Source organism: Chamaea fasciata, unplaced genomic scaffold, assembly GCF_029207755.1.
Source record: "Chamaea fasciata isolate MVZ Bird 193981 ecotype frontalis unplaced genomic scaffold, bChaFas1.0.hap1 SCAF_5, whole genome shotgun sequence".
NCBI classification, from domain to species: domain Eukaryota; kingdom Metazoa; phylum Chordata; class Aves; order Passeriformes; family Sylviidae; genus Chamaea; species Chamaea fasciata.
Window position 1 is genome coordinate 73,872,274 of NW_027094090.1, and position 19,435 is coordinate 73,891,708.

Below are 19,435 nucleotides of genomic sequence, written 5' to 3' on the forward strand. Positions count from 1 at the left end.
TATGCCCTGTTCTTTGAATGATTTCATCTTTCGTGCACAAAGCCACAAGAGAATCCTGAAAGACCTTTTCAATTTGTTGATCTGAAAGAGTGTTTGAACACTGGAGAAGCCCAGCTATTTTATATCCTTGACTTCATTATTTTTATAAAGTACAGCTACATGTGTTCCACTTTAGCCAATAAGGATGCCATTGAAAAATATAAATACGCCACTCAGTATGCAAGGCTTTTTTTCCCTGGCTGCAACAAGATGTTCTGCCAACTAATTCACATTTGCATGGCATTGTAATATTTCCATTAGTATGGCTGATAAAAGTTCTGAAAGTCTGGACATGTTGGCAACCTTCAACGTTTTTTAAGAAACTTCTGCCCTATCTCTTCTTGAAGAAAGGAAACAACAAAAGAGCCAAACTAAAGAACTAAAACAAATCATCATGATTTACAAAAATGATGGGTTTAGTTTAATTTTTATATTTTTTTTAGGTAGGAAAGAAATTCCACTTTTTAACCTTCTGCTGCTTAAAATGTTTTGAAGAAATTGGCATCACAAGCAAAACAGACATTGAGAAAAGTTGGGCATAAAGCCAGAACTGGTCACACTTGTGAGTCAATGCAGACCAGAATTCTACTATGCACAAAGACATGAGTCAAACTCTCAAAGCAGCCAAAGGACAGAAGGATGAGATAAAGGGTAGCAAGAAGATAACTTTAAGCAGTTCCTACTTTATAAATCCTACGAGTAGCTGGCAGACCTTGACCAGAGAAACCAAACCTTGGAGAAGCAAACAGGGCCTGCAAAAAGAAGTCGAGTCCCTCAAACAGCAAGAGGCCAAAGCACCAGAAATTCACGCAACACAGGAAACAACAAAAGAGGAAATAGATATTTCTGATGCAAAGTAAGCAGTTAATGAGGATGCTAAAATCTTTGCTGCTCTAAGAAATAGGGGTCAAAGAAATCAGACAGTGTCACAGGGATCAGAGAGAAGCACTGTTCTGTTTCCATCCTCAGACTCAGGTGGAATGCAAGGCCCCATCATCTCACCTGAGACAGGCTCACGGATCCTGGAAGGGGGAAGTGATTTTTTTCTTCTTTCCATAAATGAAGACAACTAAAATACAAAGCTTGAATAAATATGGCAAAAATAATAAATTTAGATCAAGAGTATTGGACAAGAACCCAGGCAAGGAACACCAAAACATCCTTTCTCCTCACTCAGAGCTTCAGACCCTGCTGCTGAGGGCAAAGGGAAAGAACACAACCCCTGACAACCTCACAGGTTTCCTGTTGTGAGGCAACATCAACTACCTACTTTAATACACTGAATAACCACAGACTGAGGCACTCAACTTCACCATTAATTAGCTCATCAACATCTTGCAATCAGTAATGTGCAGCATAAACCATTCCAGCCCTGCTCCACTTGAAGCTAACTTCATTCTGATGAGTATTTTGTGCATCACTGATTGTAAGTGTGAGCTGTTTTCAGAACTGATAATAGAAGTCTCACTAAGTGATAGACCTGAAGCATTCCTTTTTCTGGAGTGTTTCACAGGGGTAATATTTGTGGCTTCTAGAAACATCATACAGATGAGGAATTCAACCTATCCTCTCATAACAGTATTTCTTTTAACATGGCAAGAAATACACATTCATAAAATCTTTACTTAAAGCCTGAGTACACAACGTTGCAGGGCATTCATTACCTAGAAATTCTTGTGCCCATTTACTGCCCCATGTGATGCCTTAAGTTTTAGCTTTCATGTTTTTCACATTCTGTGCTGCCTAACGGTGCAGTTCTGAGCCTCATATTAAGTGCCAGTCAGCTCTCTTCACATAGTAGGGAGACAAAACAAATCCTTTTGCTGATGAAGACCAAGGACAACTTTCAGGCTCAAAAGCACAAACAACAATGGACTGAAGGGAGGAACAAGAAGGATGGGACCTCACAACCTGAAGCTATAATTGGACAATTAAACCCCAATATGCAAATGAACCAAAACTTATAAAAGTGTAAGACCTTCTGACTGGTTAGCCATTTCGTGACCCATTTGGGTGCATTTTGTGACCATTCTAAGTCTACCTTGGGTGTACACCTGGTCAGGCTCTTGTCCTGCCCAAGGTGTACCCGAAAGGTCTTTCAATAACTATCTACTTTATTCTCTAGCTCTGTCCCGTCCCTGTTTCAGGTGAGCCTTCCCAAGGCATCAGATGCAACACAGCAGTCTCACACCACAGCAACTCAAAGTACCACACAACTAGGCCCTATGTAAGGCAATGGCTTAGAGCCTGAAGTCATGTTTCAACTAAAGAATTTTAATGCTCTGCAAAGCTCCCTGGCCAGTGGAAGAAAGCTGCTTTTGCTTCTTTTGCACTTGGTCTACAAGACAGACCTTCCACCCGTTGGAACTCCTCAGTTTTCACTGGGATCACCCCATGGATTAAGCTGCTGTTGCTGCATTAAACCCTTTCTTAAGGAGCAGGAATGAAGGTCTTCACTTCACTTGGCTGAAAACAGAACTCACAGAACAAGCAGACTCCAGCACATTTCTAATTTGCAAGTCTCTACATGCAAAAGCTCTGGTAGGAAGCAGTTTAGAGGCCCACATTCACCTCCCCATTGTAGGGCAGCACGATGCTCCTGTTAATTTGAGTCAATTCAACCTATGGGTTTACACTTCCTCATGATTTTGGGACTAATTTGTTCACACTGTTTTGATGAATTGAAAACCAGCTTTTGAGGGACCTTTTCAAATGCCTTCACATGTCCATACCATTAACTCAGACCAAGAATAGTTCCAACCTAACTAAACACAGCCTTTAACATCTCCAACAGCAGCGGGTGAGAAAGATCTACGCCTAATGAGCCTCAGCCCACCAGAACAAATGTTTGTCAGTGCTGCAGACTGATGCCAGGATTTATTATGCAAATTATTACACAACCACTTCTTGAGTCTCCAGTATTAATGACTTGCTGTGAAAATAGATCATAAGCAGAAAAAGAAAATCAAGAAAGAAACCACATTATTCATATCTGAATGTTTTTACTTCTGCCATCTATTCCCCAGCCAGAGTGTTTCTTGAGATAAATCCTTTAATCCAGTAGTGACTGCCAATGAGTTTCTGTGTTTGTGTCTGCAAAGGGGCCTAATAATAGTACAGACAGTGTAGTACACACTGAGAACTAGGAAGGGAGATAAAAGAACCTCTGACTCTAAAGATCATCTCACTCCGTACCCTTTGGACTCCATAAGGAAGCACGTTTACACAGCTCATTAAAGATCTAGCATTTTTTTACAGATGATGGTGACGTCCATTCAGCAACCCACCTGGGACCCTGTGACATGGCCTGAAGTTTCAATGACTGCTGTACAGAAATCTCCCATTTAAAGGTACAAATTCTGTATCATTTTGAAATTATTTGCCAGAAATAAAGGGTTAAAAATGTATGCTCACAGCAGCACTCTTTCCACAGGTGTGTATTCTGTAATGGAAGCAAAGGCAGGCAACATGAACCATGGAAAGAATTCTTTACAGAGCCTCAGCTCCTTGGTGTGGAGCCCACCTTTTCCAAGGCACCAGCCAAAGTTCTACATAAGTGAGTATTTACAACCAAAACCAACCTTTTCCATTGTTTTGATTTTTATATCTGCCCTAAGTCCCACATGCTTTTTCCCTAGTTAGAAAAAAAAAAAAAAAAAAAAAAAAAAAAGCATTCTGACCTGTCAGAAAGCAGAAAGAAACGTATTTCAAACTAACAAGCCACCTTTCAAAAACATTCAAGGTACAGTCTTAAAAATGATTGACAGATGAGTAGTTCCCAGTGCTCTGCTAACTACTTTCAGGCACTTAACTGCTGTCACCCTAAGTACCCTAGGAAACAGCAAGGCACCTCTTAACAGCAGCTAAGATCATGGTGGTACAAGCTGCTCGTTTCTCTCCCTGACTACGGGGAGACAGCACAATTATTTTCCCAACTGAAGTGCATTAATTATGTTCCTAAAGTTATCCAGGTACTTATGCAGACATAGCATTTACAGAGAATCACTGCACCTGAAGTACTTCTGTGGAGAGGTCATGCTTTTTAAGAAGTTGTTAGAGCCCCTGTAATATTTTTAGGTACCTCATTTCCACTAAATGAACTGGGAGTTGGTGAATGACTACTTAATGATGACCTTTCCCCAAAGCACAAGTGAAAACTCTGTTTTTCACCTCTTTTGGGAGTGTGGGCACAGCAACAGAGCACCTCAGGAGAAGAGGTAACAGGTTCTGGGAGGAGGAACAGCTGAGGAAGAGAGAAAATTGAATTACCACCTTATTGGCATTTCCAGCACCTCAGAGGCTCCTGGAGAATCCTGCTGGCTTTGTGATGGATGTGATATATAAAGGTCAAGAAGCCAGGAGCAGCAGCCCAAGGCAGAAGCCACAGCTGACAGTGTTGCTGTTCAGTTGGGATGCAGAGGGGTATGAGGCAGTGGCAGCTTGCAGAGCCTCCCTCTGTGGGATGCACCACTTTAATCATTCATAAAAGAATGCTAGGCAAGGGCCTGTGTATTTCTTTGCAAGACAAAAAACATCCTTTAGGCAAAAAAACCCACAATAAAACAACAACAACAAAAAAAAACCCCACAAAAAAAAAAAAAAAAAAAAAAAAAACAACAACAACCCCACCCTGTTACAATCCAAACAAAACTTTTGTTGAAGGTAAAAAGTGTGTGCTGCTTTTCTCCTCCTGCTCAGAGGAGAAAAGCAGCACACACAATATGAAATTATCCAGGCTTATTTAAGCCTGCAAAAAAGTCTGAAGAGAGTTGAGTATTTACTTGAGCAGATCTGATAATGTCCCATATGTAATTAGAAAAAGGAAAACAAATACATCCCAATGTATCCAGCAGATCTCCATTGTTTTGTGTTATGGGAAAAACTGCAACCCCTTCTCTGCTGAAATGGGCCATTTAAACAAATTAAAATATATCAGCTGGGTTTTAATATGTATTTTCACATTAATAAGAAGCATAATACAAAATACTGAGAGGTCTAGGCAAACAAAATTAGGAAGGAACATCCAGCTCCTCACTTCCTACAGCTTTCAGCATGCAAAGAATAAAATGCAATACCAACTTGATCATGCAATACCAACTCATCCTCTCTTATTAATGACTTAGGAAAAAGTGTTACCCCATTGGTGTGGATTTTAAATACATCTCCATGCGAACTGATCCTTAGCTCTAAAATGCCCAGTTTTCCAAAGGTCAGACTCTTCACTTCAGATACAGCTGACAGAATTGAACATTTTGCTTTAATACTGGGATACACTACAAAATAATGTGCCACATAATATGAAAGGCTGACTTGACAACCTTGAGTCACTGATGCCAGTATTTACTTGTGAAAGTGATAGGCAGAGGTTTTCCATGGAGAAAAGCCAATTTTTTACAAAATAATTTGTCACAAAGTGTAACATAATCCATTTAATTTTTCTAAGACACAGCAAAATATGCTGTATTGGGCATGCTCCTAAATGGAGTGAAAGGTGGAACGTCTATACACTTCCAGTTTAAATTTTATTTAATTATGTTCTTTATTCTGGCTGAGCCAAATGTCTGCATTCAGCCATGAAAAAATGCTACATCAGGCTTCCTGATCCTGCAGCTGCAAGTGAATGTGCTTCATAGAAGATGAGGTAATATTGGAAACTGGTGTCAGCACTTGGCCGTAGAAAAAAACAGCACTTCAGTGCAAGGCTGTTCATTGTATTAAATAAAGACTGGATTTTAAGAAAGTTGTGGTCCATTTTCTTCGTTGTAACATATGTGATAGCTGGGCCTATCAAACAAAGAAGCTTTAAACAATCTCTGGCCCAGTGCAGAGTATGCTTCTAAAGCAAGAATGAATACCAATATCTAGTAATCTCTACAAGTCTCTTAAATTCTCTGGACCTAACATTTACTCTCCATGAAACAGAAATGACATGTATTACCCTCATAAAAATCACCATGATGATGAAAAATATTTCTTCTCTCTAACCCCTCTTTCAGGGGAAAAAAAAAAAGTCCCTTCAAAATGACGAAAAGCTTGATGGATAAAAGAGCTTGATGCAAGCTCAGTCACATTTTCCTTTGTTACAGAAGAAGCAAAACATATGCACAAATGAGACACAGTAGGGCCTTCTGGCTCCTCCTGGTAAATTCGCTCTGTGCTGGAAATTGGAGGGGTTTTTAGCTCTTTGTCGAGGTTCGCGGTGGCCTCTAGTGGTGTCTGCGGGAACGGGACACTTCCCTCTCCCGGGATGTCCAACTGACACCCATGAACCAAAAACATCCATTCTGCCATTCTCTCAAACGGGAAAGGTGTGAAAGTGCTGATCAGTAAAGCTCTTCCATAGTTTACACTTTGGGATGACAAATACAGGCTCTCTGAATGTGAAGAAATAACTTGATTTGCTCTCTATTTCTTTGCAATAAGGTTGCTAAATCCTTACTTTATATTTCTAAATCTTTTATGCTGGTGCCTCGAATTAGTCCTATTCCCTAGAGTTTCCATCAAAATCTCCAGGGCCTATGACCTTTAACATGTACCTGACTTCATCCTCAGTCCAGTGATAAAGAAATCTGAGGTTGGTCTTTCCTGACAGACATACGCAGGTGAACTTCCAAAACTATTTGGGACACAGTCTGACCATGCTGCAATAATTAGCAATGATAAGGATAGTTTTAGGACATAGTTTAGAAAATTTCCTGATTTTCTCATAGGAGAAATGTTTTTGGACTTCATTCCTGAGGTTGTCTTTTAAATATTCCTCACGTTTATTTCAGAAGGAAAACACTACCCCCTGCTCAGAGAAGTGTACACATTTTTCCTCACACCATGTCACTCTCAGGCCTTAAGGACTTCTTTGCCAGATGCCATTTATCATTTCTCTCTTATCTGTCTTGAAATCATTCTCATGAAAAGACTTAATCATCCAACCCCAAATCTCTCCTGTACCACTGCAAAAACCTTTTAATGGTTGTGCTATTGCTCCTTTCTCACTGCAGACCCGAAGGCCAGGCCACAGAAGTATGAGAGGTTCTAAAACCAGCACGAATGTGCAGCAGCAATGGCAGTGCTCGCTTTGGCCACCACATTATTTAATGTCCCTGAGACAGCTTATCTCCAAGAATATAATGGAATTATCATAGAATGCTTGTCAGAGATGTCTGAACTAGAGGGAGAGCCTAATGAGAAATGAATCTGAACAAAACACACAGAGCTCTTTATTTTAAACTCTCATTTCTTCAAGGGCTTGTACAGATCTCATTCTGTTTAGATTTTCATTTCATCTGAAATATAAAACACTGGACAGTCAATTTAATAATGACATCCTCTCTTTCAGCAGCTCAGCTGGGCTCCCAAAAGAGGCCAGAGAACAGCTTTGAAGTGAGCACTTATGTGGGCTGGGAAGCTGATAGAAGAGCACACAGCTAGGACGTGACAAGGTCAGAAATAAACCCCAATTTTCCCATTTCCTAGGATCCCATCCTAATCCCTGGACACATTCCTTTTCTTGGGAGGGTTATTTCATAATGAGCCATTAAATCCCACCACTGTTCTCATCTTTCTCTGGCCAAATGATATCACATGTTGCTTTCATTACTGGTTTGTGCTATCCTTTGGCTCTCCTGCTCCACTCCAGCTCACTTGGCTTGGCCCACGATCTTTTCAAAAGCACAGTGCAAGTATTATTCCTGTTTTATGTAGAGCTTGCCTAAATCTGTGGCAAGGAAAAGGCTGCAGAAGAACTGTATCATGTGACTCCCAAATGAAACTATCTGCCTATTATTTCCATGTCTGTAACTTTAGACCAAATTATGTGAGCTGGAAAGACAATCTTTGGCCACCCTTTGACAAAGAGAGGGTTTATAATCATTTTTATTTACATTTTGCACTGTTAGCGTGGAAATTTGATCGCAAATGTGACCTTGTTGTCATCTCCTCTCACTCAGCCAATTTTGCTGCTAAGCTAATTACAACGGCGTGGAAAATTTGCCTTAATGGGTCGTTACATTGTAGCTGTCAAGTCTCTTATTAGGAGACCAAAAAATCAGTGACACCACCTCCCATAGGTCATTGACAGAAATTGCAAAGCTCTCCTGCAGTATTTTCCCTGCTTCCTGACAGGCTGTAAAATTTCCACCAAACTCCATGCTACTGTAGACCACCCCTGTCTGGTAACCATAACGACTGACCTAAAATTAATTTGGGGTAGTATTAGACCAGAGAAGGATATTGGCACCATGGGCTCTCTTGGAGTAGCTGGGAGTCACTATTGTAACAAGCTCATTTACAAATGTTGTGTGTCTCTCAAAAAGCAGTTCTCAAACAGTTAATGTAGGAACTGTCCCATGAAACATTATGGCTGGAAGTCTGAAAGGTGCAAATTAATTACTTAGTTATCTCCTTGGTTATTCAAGTATATTGTTTTCTCCTGAGCCTGTACGTTAATTAGCTCTCTTTCAACTGCTAGAGAGGAATGCCTTATTTCACCTCAAGCATTTCAAAACTTCCTTCTCCAAGCTTCTTTATTCTTGTGGGGAGGCAGAGATGAGGAGAAATGGATATTTTCCTGCCTTACTTCCTACAAGCTGTTCTTAATCATTCTTCTGCCTGAGGTCTTGCAGGGACTACACCTGAGAGTAAAATGACAGTGGTAAGTCTGTTTCCCAGAGTCAGGCTCTGGCAGTGTGAGTACATGAAACACACTTGGCATTCCCAGAAAAAATTGTTATTTTTTTAATTTCCAGATAAATAAATACAGAAATAAAAACATCTAAGTTGAGAACAACAGCAACAGAGCACTACCTAGTGGTGCTAGCCAAAATTAAAATTCCAGTACATAGGAGCTGCATCTCTTGAGGCCTTGAGGACCAAAACCAAGCTATGACTCACATCTCTTGCCACTTGTACCCTCACATGCAAATGGTCTGTGTCAGCTCATCTGAGCTACATGGGACTTCTATTTTTTGTACTTTTCCATTTCTCACCTTTTCAAAAGCCAGAGTTCCAAGACCAACACAGTCAATGCTCAAAACAGTTCCTGTAACCCATTGAGAGACAGGCAACAACTTTCCTGAATGAGGCAGCAGATTTGTAGCAGACAGAAATAACAGATGACATGAAATACCTTCTTCCTTCTTTCTTTGGAATACTGTGCAGTAAAGTATCTACCACTGATATTATGGGAAATGTGAACATCCAAAAATAGAAGGTGGTGACAGCAGGATGAGACCTCAGTGCCAGGTCTGAATCGCTATGGTCTATTCACAGCCAGCATCTTGAGGCTCAGAGTAAATCCTGCAATATATTTTCTTCTAAAAGGAATTTATGGACAGGAAGAAAGCTGGCTAGTGGTATGAACTCATTGTAAAACAAAAACATGCACAAATCCGGGTACTCTTGGAAGGGTAATAGATTCAAACCTACTTCCATCCAATTATTTCTTCATTTTCAGAGGGCACAGTGGAATGAAAGTATTCAGAGAAAGTATTGAAGCTTTATCTTAACTCTGCTAGATCTGCATAAGAGAATGTTTTTTATAACTTAGGGCAAAAACAGAGTTATTTGCAGAACCTTTGGCTTCCTGGCTGCATATCCCACAACCTCATCTGGCTCTAAGTCTCTACTTCAGCAGATCTTCAGCAGAACATACCAGTGAAAGTGAAAAACTCTCAGCTGCCCAGCAAGCTAGGCATGCAACGAACTCATTATCTCTGACAACGTGAAAGTGCAGAAGATGTCCTTGGCATTCCCAGAATAACTGTTTGGGGTTTTTTTTAAATTTCCAGAAAAATATATCCAGAAATAAAAACATCTAGGTTGAGAACCACAGCAACAAAACCCAGATGTGAAAATCCTAGATCCTATGCCCACAGTTTTTGCCTTTCAGAGACAGCTCAGAAGAACTCTTCATGGTTCTACAGATTTCATTTTCCTGCATAGCTTTGCCAAGGTTTTAGGGTTTGAACACCAGCATGTGATTCTCTGGTAGTTATGAAAGTCACCCTCGTAATTCTAAATTAATATATGTACATATTTCTTTCTATATGTATAATATGCAAATACATGTATACATATAAAAGATGTATAAGTATAAATATATATATTTATAATACATCTATGCATAAATATATATGTCTATAAATATGTGTATATATATTTACCTAAGTACCAAGCTGATAATTATGCTGATAAATAAGCTGAGAAATATGTAAACAAGTCCTGGAGAGTGTAAATTATAGCATGGTTCTGGCAGAGTCAATAATTGGGTTTGTCTATTGATTTTCAATTCTTTGTTCTTTCTTATTTACCCACTGCTTCTAAAAGCTTGCTTGTATTATTGTTAGCACTGATGGCTGCTATAGTAGTACTTGCAGACTAAAGCCTTTTACTTTTAGGTCTTGTGTGTAATAGAGAAGTGCTCTGTGGTTGGTTTTAGAAGAGACTCTGAGCTCTTGGCATGACCCATAAATCTGACTGAGCCACACTGGCTCAGCCAAGCCCCAGAAAACCCTTCCCGCTGACTGAGTGCCCCATGCAAGGGACAGGAGCAAAATCTCAGCAGGATTTTGGCAGTTTACAGTACCTAGAATATATAGGCTACTGCAGGGTTCACAGGTTATTGTTAAGGCAACTTCCCATATGCTTCTACTGTGATTTCTTCCAACTGCAACATTTTCAACCATTTAAGCTTGCTTACACTTAAAATTAATTTTCTTCATATATTTCTGTTTTTAGTCTTGAAAAAAAAAGAATCAAGGCAAGTCCTTTGGTTAAACAATCAACATTAAAGTGGCTGAAGCAAAGGTGTTTTTTAATGGAAACTCTGCAATTAATAAACAATTTGAAAACACCACCAGCCCCTTTCCCAACAACTTTTCACCTGGGATTTTTTTCTACTGTTGAGTCACTGTCACCTGATTCCACTGGATATGCCAGGTCAGACCCAAAACAGCCAGGGATGCTTTTGCAAAGATGAAATAAAGGGGATAGAGGCAGTCACAGAACAGGTAATTTCTGGTGCAATCCAAAAGGCAGTGCTTCAGGAATAAAATGCAGCCTAAAAATATTCCTGGTCCTTCTGCTTTCCTACTAAACTTTCAGACCATAGTTAAACCCCCTAAAGTGACAATGCTGGACTTGCACCCACTTTGGGATGCCCAGCCTGAAGCTCCAGCTTGCACAGACAGGGTTTACAGCAAGAACTACCACCACAGCACATGAAATCCAACCTGGTCTTGGTGGGCACAACCATCACAGTGTTAATGTAATTACATTACCATTATTATTAATAACATTAATAATTATAATATTAATAAGCATTAATCATTAAATACATTATAATTCATTAAATATTTAAAATTATTAATGTAATTACATTGTTAAAATATTTCATAGAGAAGAAAAAGTTCCCAACAGAACTGAAGATTTCACTCCTATGTCTAATCCTAGACATCACTCTTGAATTCTCTTGAAAACATCTTGCTCCTCAGAGCCTGCAATTATGTGTTTTCAGTCTTACATTTTTTATTATTCCCATTTTATCCTTTCAATGAAGCTAATAAATAGTAAAGTTTAACAGTACAATGAAATTTTCCTTCACAGCTGCAGTCAGCATTTCTTTAGCCAATCTCAACATACAAACTTACTTTAACCAATGCAACATAAAAGGAAGCTTTTATTCTTTCAGTGTGCCCACTTGAACAGCAGAAATTTTAAACCCAGTAAGACTCTTCATAAAAGTTTGGGAGTTTTTCTGTTTTGGAAAAAATGCATAAGTTTGCTCCATTGTTTTATAGTCACTCTGACTAGGCTCAACGTTTCTGGTCTGTCAGGCTGCAGGAACTGCTCCAGTTACTAAGTTTACTCTGCTAATAGAGCTAATTTCTAAGCCTTAACTCACCTTTGACACAGCAGATTACGTGCTAGCAAGTGCCAGGCCATTTGGTGTTGTGCTTTGCTGCTCCTTGAAGCAGAAGCACTTATTTTAACTTGCACAACAATCAGACAGATGATTATAGGAAGAAGCTTCTTATTACATGGAATTACAGGCTGATGTTCCAGACTGACTCTCTCCACCTTTCCCTACATGAGAAGAAATGGAGTTCAACTTGTACTGAGTCTCATTGCAAGCACTTAGAGGCAGCATTTGACCACAATAACACTGAGTCTGCAACCTCTGACCCTGCCCCTGGTACCCCAGTGTCCTGGGTTGAAGTATATTCTATCACCATCTTCATGAACTGTTGAAACCAGGTGAGGCAGTGCTCCCTGCCTCCTCCACTCTGGCTTATCTTCTGTTAATGGGCCCATCAGCACCTTTGCTACACAGCTCACACATAACCCCCTCCTGGACTACCTCCTGTTAATGGGCCCATCAGGCCTAATCACATGACTCACCATCCCATTGTGAGATGCTCCGCCCAGAGGGAGGAACCAAGCATTCCAGCCTGGATATAAGCTGAGACTCTGAACACCAGAGGGGCGCTTACCCATTGGATTCCCAGAGGACCCGAGCTACCAGACCTTTCTACAGGATCACTGCTTCAGGAAGACCACCTCACCTGGACTGCTTCCATCACTCCGCTGAGGTTGTATTCTGACCCTGTCGGTGGTCTTTCGTATTATTGCATCTATTTTATTTTACTTTCTTTCCTTTTTTTCCTATTAAATTGTATCTCTGACTTGGAGCCTCTCATTTGTTTTGCTTTCAAACCACTACAAGTTGTAATTGGACAATTAAACCCCAATATGCAAATGGACCAAAACTTATAAAAATGTGAGACCTTGTGACTGGTCAGCCATTTTCTGACCATTTTTTGTCCACCTTGGGTGTAGCCCTGGCCAGGCTCCTGTCCTGCCCAAGGTGTACCCTAAAGGCCTTTCAACACATACCTACTTTATTCTCTAGCTCTGTCCAGCCTCTGTTTCAGGTCAGCCTTCCCAAGGCATCACTGACATTCTCTGAAAATAATCACATATGGCCTCATGGTTTTCAAAGATCAAATATATCCCTAGGCATCCGGGACAGAGGAAAAAGAATATGATATGCTACTTCATTAAAATGATAAATAAGATGGACAAAGTAAGCCTCTTTTACAGCTCTTGCCTCTAAGCGAAATAAGCTGGAAAAAGGAGGAGGCTCTGGTTGAAACTTCAAGACACCTGAAGGCCTCCACTGACTTAATAAGGCCAAATATTTTCTCGTTTCCAATTTCTTCTTCTATTTTTTTTCTACTTCCCTTTGAGCACATAAATCTAATAAGTATGTCTTCATCACAGAGAAATAAAGTAGCACTGCTGAAATCTGCAAGAGAATTGGGCACGGAAATCATGGAAATGACTTTTTTTTAAAAATAAAAGCTTCAATAAAGATATATGTATAAGCCTTGTAGCTCTTTAATAAGAGCCTGAACCTGCATGATGCTACAGACCTCAATTTCCCCTGAAGTTGGCAAACTACTTCACAGAAACAATCTTGTGCTGGTCCCAAGGCAATGAACAATATTATCTAATATATCTTTTCTACCTTGAACCTCTGTGATTAGGTTCTTAATTATATCAGTTGAAGAGTATTAGGAAGACAGGAGAGTGGATATGGAGATCCCAGCTATATTTTCTCCTGCAAGAGGGACACACTCCCAGTCTTTCACAGAGAGTGCTGGGGGAAGAGAAAGCCCCAGGTGTCCCCATCCACTCTGCCATGCCCAGCCAGAGCCCTTGTGCTGCATCAAGAGTGCTCCAATTGCAGGCCCTGGCATAGGAATGTGGCAGCCAAGGCCAGGGCGGCCAGCAGGTCTTGCTGCTGCAAATGGAGCTGGGAGCCAGAAGTCATGAATTTATTAAATCATTTAGGCTGGAAAAGACCTCCGAGATCATGGAATCTTGATTTAACTCAGTGCTTCCAAGCCCACCCCTAAACCATGTCCCCAAGTGCCACATGTGCACTCCTTTTAAATCCCTCCAGGGCTGGGGACTCCACCACTTCCCTGGGCAACCTGTGCCAGTGCTTGTCAACGGCTTCTGTGAAGAAATTTTTCCTAATATCTAACCTAAACCTCCACTGCTGTCACTCCAGGCCATTTCCTCTTGTCCTGTTTCGTTTTACTTGGGGAAAGAAACCAACTCTTAGTTACCCTATGCAGTGACTATGTTCTAGGAGGAGTGTCTCAAAAAAATTTATGGAGCCAGTCATTCATATTTTTTCAAAGCAAATGAATCAATACTGCTAGCAAGAGATTTCTTCAAAAGGGGAGGTTCGATAAATTGGAAGTACCAGTTAATGAAATGGGCTAGGCTAATCAGACAGAGAAACATGGGGATCTGATTGCCTGCTTGCAATTTCTACAAGTTCCTAAAAGGCACATAAACCCATAAATTCACAGCAAGTTTGTAAAAGGCTTTACAACACACAGTGCCTGTGAGAGCAGGAAAGCGAGCTGCTGTGCAATCCCAGCAGACTCTCCCTCCTCCTTTTCCTAAACCATCCTCCATGGCCCAGCCTCTCAAAGGATGCTCTCACACCTCACTGGAGTCCAGCCACCAGCCCAAGCAGCTGGGGCACAGGTATCCTCAGCGCAGGGAGAAATTCTGGCTTCAGGCCAGAGGAAAATAAACTAATATTATTTAAATAATAATAATTTTGGAATAGAATTTTGTTTCTCTTGTTTATAGCTTCAACAAACTCTGCTCAAAGTGAAACACCAGAAAATTCAACTTACATTAGAGTTTTTCTTAGAAACCTCTTTTTTGTGTTGGTATTCAAAACTGTGCTCAGATTTGATTTACACTGTAATAAAGAAATAATATTCCCCTTGCAAGTATTACAGCTACTTAGATATTCCAGTGAGAGCATTGCTTTAATGAAAGCAGAAATAGTAAGAAAAACAGACAAACAAACCATTTTCTCTGCCTGTTGAACTGTAACAACTGTTTTACCTCCTATCGACCTTCATTAACAGGGGAAATTGTTTTATCTAAGTATTCACAATAAAAACTGTTGGCAGTTCCAAGTTTGTGGAGATCAGCACTTTGAATTTAATTGCAGATATGCCTTTAGATGCCTTTTATTGCAAAACAAAAAATTAGAAGTTGTGTGCTACAATACACATCCAGGTAAGGAATAACCAAATCAGTTATTTGCCAGAAGAACTGATTCTGTTTTCAGGCTAAGGCAGACTTAATACCAGTATAAATAGTACAACACACAGATTTACAGATGTAGGAGGCCAGGCTGGAGGTATGGAATAGAAACAGCAACTGAAAGGATATCTCCTCCTTTTATGAATCACTCTGACAAGACAGAGAGTTCTACTGTCTTTGACTGTCATTTTTTTTCAGGTCGCAGGAACACTCAAAGGAGCAGGGTATATGAAACTGAGACAATGATGAAAATGGATTTTAGAAGCAACCAGCCCAAACAAGTGCTGCTGTGTCACAAACAGCCACACTCAGGTTCAGGTATAACCAGAAATCTGCAATTCAGTACTTAAACAGGACTTAAAGTATTGCTGTTACAGCCCGGTTAAAACACTGGAAAAGTTACAGAAAATTTGATTTCTGTGACTCAGGCACATTACATGTAACAACATGTTATGCATCTCCCCCACCTTCCCTCCCTTGTGTCTCAGTCTTACCATTGCCACCAGATAACCAAAACAACCAAAGCTACAGAGTTCTTCCAACATGGATTTAATCCTCTCTTTTGACATCTAATTTTGCCCACAGAAACTGGGCAAAATGTGTACACTTCAGAGTGCTGGGCAACAGATAAAAGGCACAAAACCCAGAAAGAATCTTCATTCTCCAACTACTTAGTGTCATATTAAAGTCCAACTGGTAAAAGGTTCTAGCAAGAAAATGACAACAACTAAAATACAAAAGCTGGGAACAGAAGCTTTCATACATTATACAAATGGCATAATAAGCAGCCACAGTAATTATAGGCCCTGAAATGTATAGAAAAAATTATTTATCAGCATGAGAATATAACTTATCTCCTTAAAACCCAGATGGAAGCAAGAAATCAGATATTTACAGATTACGCTGTTAATGTCAAACATTGTCTCAATGCTAACCTTTGTGTTCATAATCTTATTGCTACAGATTGTACATAACACTCAAGTGTACTTAACTACAGGCCTTAGGAATAAGGGGGGAAAATAATCATTAAACAGAAAGGAAGCTGTCCATGTCTTTTACCTATCCTGAACTGTGCAACAGTTAAAAGCCTTGTCTAGTATCAAATTTTATAAGCACAAAAATCTTGCCTACCTTCTGATTTTGGGATTTCCACAGAAAAAACTCACCACCTTGGACATCCACAGTACCCAGTGCCTGCATGGGAGGACATTTTTGTTGGATTTTTTGGAGGGGATTCTTTTTTTAAAACACAGGAGGTCAGCACAGAGAATAGGAAAGTTGCAGCTATTTTAGATGAAAAAAATTAAGAAGAAAAAATACTCAAAGCACTCACCGAATTATCAGTATCCTAATAGCATCAACTGAATTCACTGTGTCTGATCAAGCCACGTCCCCACATGCTTTAATAGGGAGTGTAACAAAGGCCAGGTGAGGCTGGCTGGAGACATAAAGAAAGATAATTTGCACCCACAGGGTCCTGGCCCAAATATCTCCAATGTCCTTTTCTCCCCACATTTGGCTTACCTTAAGATAATTGCAAAGGAACAAGCAGCGTATTGCCTTGTCTTTCTGAAATGCAAAATCTGCATTGGTGGCACATATTATGAGTTCTTACAGGAGTGCCGGAGAAACCTGACAGGATTTTTCAATAGAGAGATGTTAGCATTAGGGAAACTATTCTGAAGCTGACAATGCAGCAGTGAAATGCAGCTGCTGTCCTGAGCCAGGAGCTTACTTTAGTGTCACAGAAAGAAATACATTTTCACTTGTGCTGCATGAAAAAACATCCATGACACACCACTTTTACAGGTGACTCACAGCAAAGGGACTGCAAATGATGCACACGCATCAGAGGTAGTTTTGCTCTTCAGAGCCACAGAAACCAAATGAAAGGACAATAAACGCCCACTGGAGACCCAGACAAGTGGTTAATGTTTAGAAACATTCAGCATTTCAAGTAAATTGGAGCTAAAAAGTAGATAATTTCTCAGGTGTTGGCTGGAGTGCAGAGACAGGAGCAGAACTTGAATGTGCCAGGAAAGAGGAGCTGGTTTGAGGAGATGGACGCGTCAAGGCTTTGACTACTCCAGACTCAAGTTCTCCAAGCATGGACCTCTCATAGTCAGGCTCATGGCATGACCATCTCCCTAATGTCATGTTTTTTCATTTATCTATGGTAGAGTACCTGCCCTTAAGAGTTTAAAATGGGGAAGTTGATAACAGCAACAGGGAAAGAAGAGAGGAACAAAACCCAACAACAAACAAAAACCCCAAAACTTCTGTAGGCAGTTCTGGAACAGCTGCTCTGAATTAAATCAGGGGGAAAGTGTTTCACAAATTTTCATTGTGGGCAGGAACAGAAGGCTGAGTCCATGATCAAGGCATGGATTTGATACCACACAATAGAAACTTTATTTTAACTGTGTTTGTCTGTAAAGCTAAAAGCAGCAGCAAGTCCAGGGCAGCAAAGGTGAAGCAAATGGAGAGGAAACTTCAGAGGAAAGCAAACTTTAGAGTAGATGAATGCATGAAGCAAAAGGAAAGGGAGAGGAGCTGCACAGAAACCCGGGGGAGGGTAGCAAAGGGCTGCCATGGTAGGAAAGCCATGCAGCTCATGGGAGCTGACTGCAAGTGCAAGCAAGAGACAATCTCACTCTAAAGCTATCTCATCCAGCCAGCTGGAAAGCTCTTCAGATCTGCTTTGGATGCCCCATTGTGAAATCCTCTACACACAAACTTCCTTTGGCTGCAAAGTCTTTTCCAGTTGTATCTGCTGCAACTTTCAAAAAAAAGCTTCTTCCAGCACTGAAGCTAAGCATCTCATGGGACAAAAAACAGCAAAAAAAGAGTCACACACAGCTGTGCGACCAGGCACAGCCTACAGGAAGAAAGGTCATCAGTTGTAGTCTGCTATTTAGATGAAATTATCAAGCCCACAAGGCAAAGAAATGTTCTGTACCTACTCATTAGCAAACTAGACTAATACTTCATCTAGCACTGGCTACAGCTTCCTCAGAGCAGTTACAGGCTGCACCTCCCACAGAATGCTGTTACTTCACAGAAAGCACAGATAACAAATCATCCTGTTTACTTTGGTGGTAATCTTAACTGCAGTATGTAATTAAGAGCATTAAGTTAAAGAAAAAAATCAACAGGAAAACATGGTGCTATAACACTGAGTGAAAGCAGCCTGTTTTAAGTGGCAAGGAAAAGGTTTGTGTTCCTAACATCTCTGTTCCCGAGGATCATATAAAGTCAACCCTTCGCTGAAATTAGATTTGAATATTTTTGAGGGGGACTCTTCTGTGTAAAAGGAGAATGTTTTGAGTGGAAACTATAGGCAGAGCTGTAGTATCATGGATCTAGAGGTCAAGAAAGACTCTTACTGACTACAATTTTAAGACTCAGTAACTAATTGTTTGTTTACCATCTGTACTAAACCAACACAGCTAGTCAAGAACCATTTTCTTCCTCATCTTCCTGTGAAAAATGAGGTTCATTTTCTTAGTAAAATTTTAAGTTTAATAATAATAGTAATAATAATAGTAATAATAATAATAAAGACAATTAGGAAAGAGAAAATCAAAGGAATCTCAGCCAGGGTGACTTGGCATTCCACCAAGAGCACACCTTAACTCAGAAAAACTGCTTTAAATGCACCAGTTTGTTGTATATTCAAAAGAACCTAATGCATTATTCAAACTTTCCTCAGAGTTTAGAAATTCTTTCTTAGTTTTAACTCTCCCAACTTGCCCTTATTTCACTAATTTAGCATTCTGTTACTCCTTGTAAATTTCTTAGTGGCGCCTCTTGGTCATCTCATGTCCCACTTTCTGATAACAGGATCAATGAATTCCTTCTGGGAGCTTTGGTTCATCACTATCTTCATCTAGATAATTCAGGAGGATTCCCCTTATCCTCCAGTTTAGATGTTACAAAAAAAGTTTTTACTTTTAACACTATGCTACAACCCAAAAAATATACATATTCATGACATCCCCATTTCTAAACCCTGTTAATAATAAAAGAAACTAGAAAAACCTTCCCACATTATACATACAGCATTCATTTTAATATTTGTGAGAAGCCAACTTTATAATATGCATTTATAACATACCTTATCCACCTACCACACCAATAGTCATCACCTCTGCAAACAGCTGATAGTGGTGTGGGGTAGTACAACAAAGGTTGCCATCATCAGAAATGAAAATGCACAGATTTTTGTCTACTTTCTGTGGATCTGATTGCAGCCTGTAAA

General features: G+C 40.0%; 1 long non-coding RNA gene across 2 annotated transcripts in view; it reads right to left on the minus strand.

Annotated features, from left to right (window-relative positions):
* The window catches only part of LOC136290323 (uncharacterized), a 41,975-nt gene extending 25,432 nt beyond the window's left edge, over positions 1 to 16,543 (minus strand). For both annotated transcript variants that reach the window (XR_010721094.1, XR_010721093.1), the window contains exons 1-2: positions 16,508 to 16,543; positions 16,306 to 16,368 (exon numbers count right to left, since the gene is read on the minus strand). This is a non-coding gene — a long non-coding RNA (uncharacterized lncRNA). The remainder of the gene's footprint in view (positions 1 to 16,305; positions 16,369 to 16,507) is intronic.
* Positions 16,544 to 19,435: the final 2,892 nt, after the last annotated feature.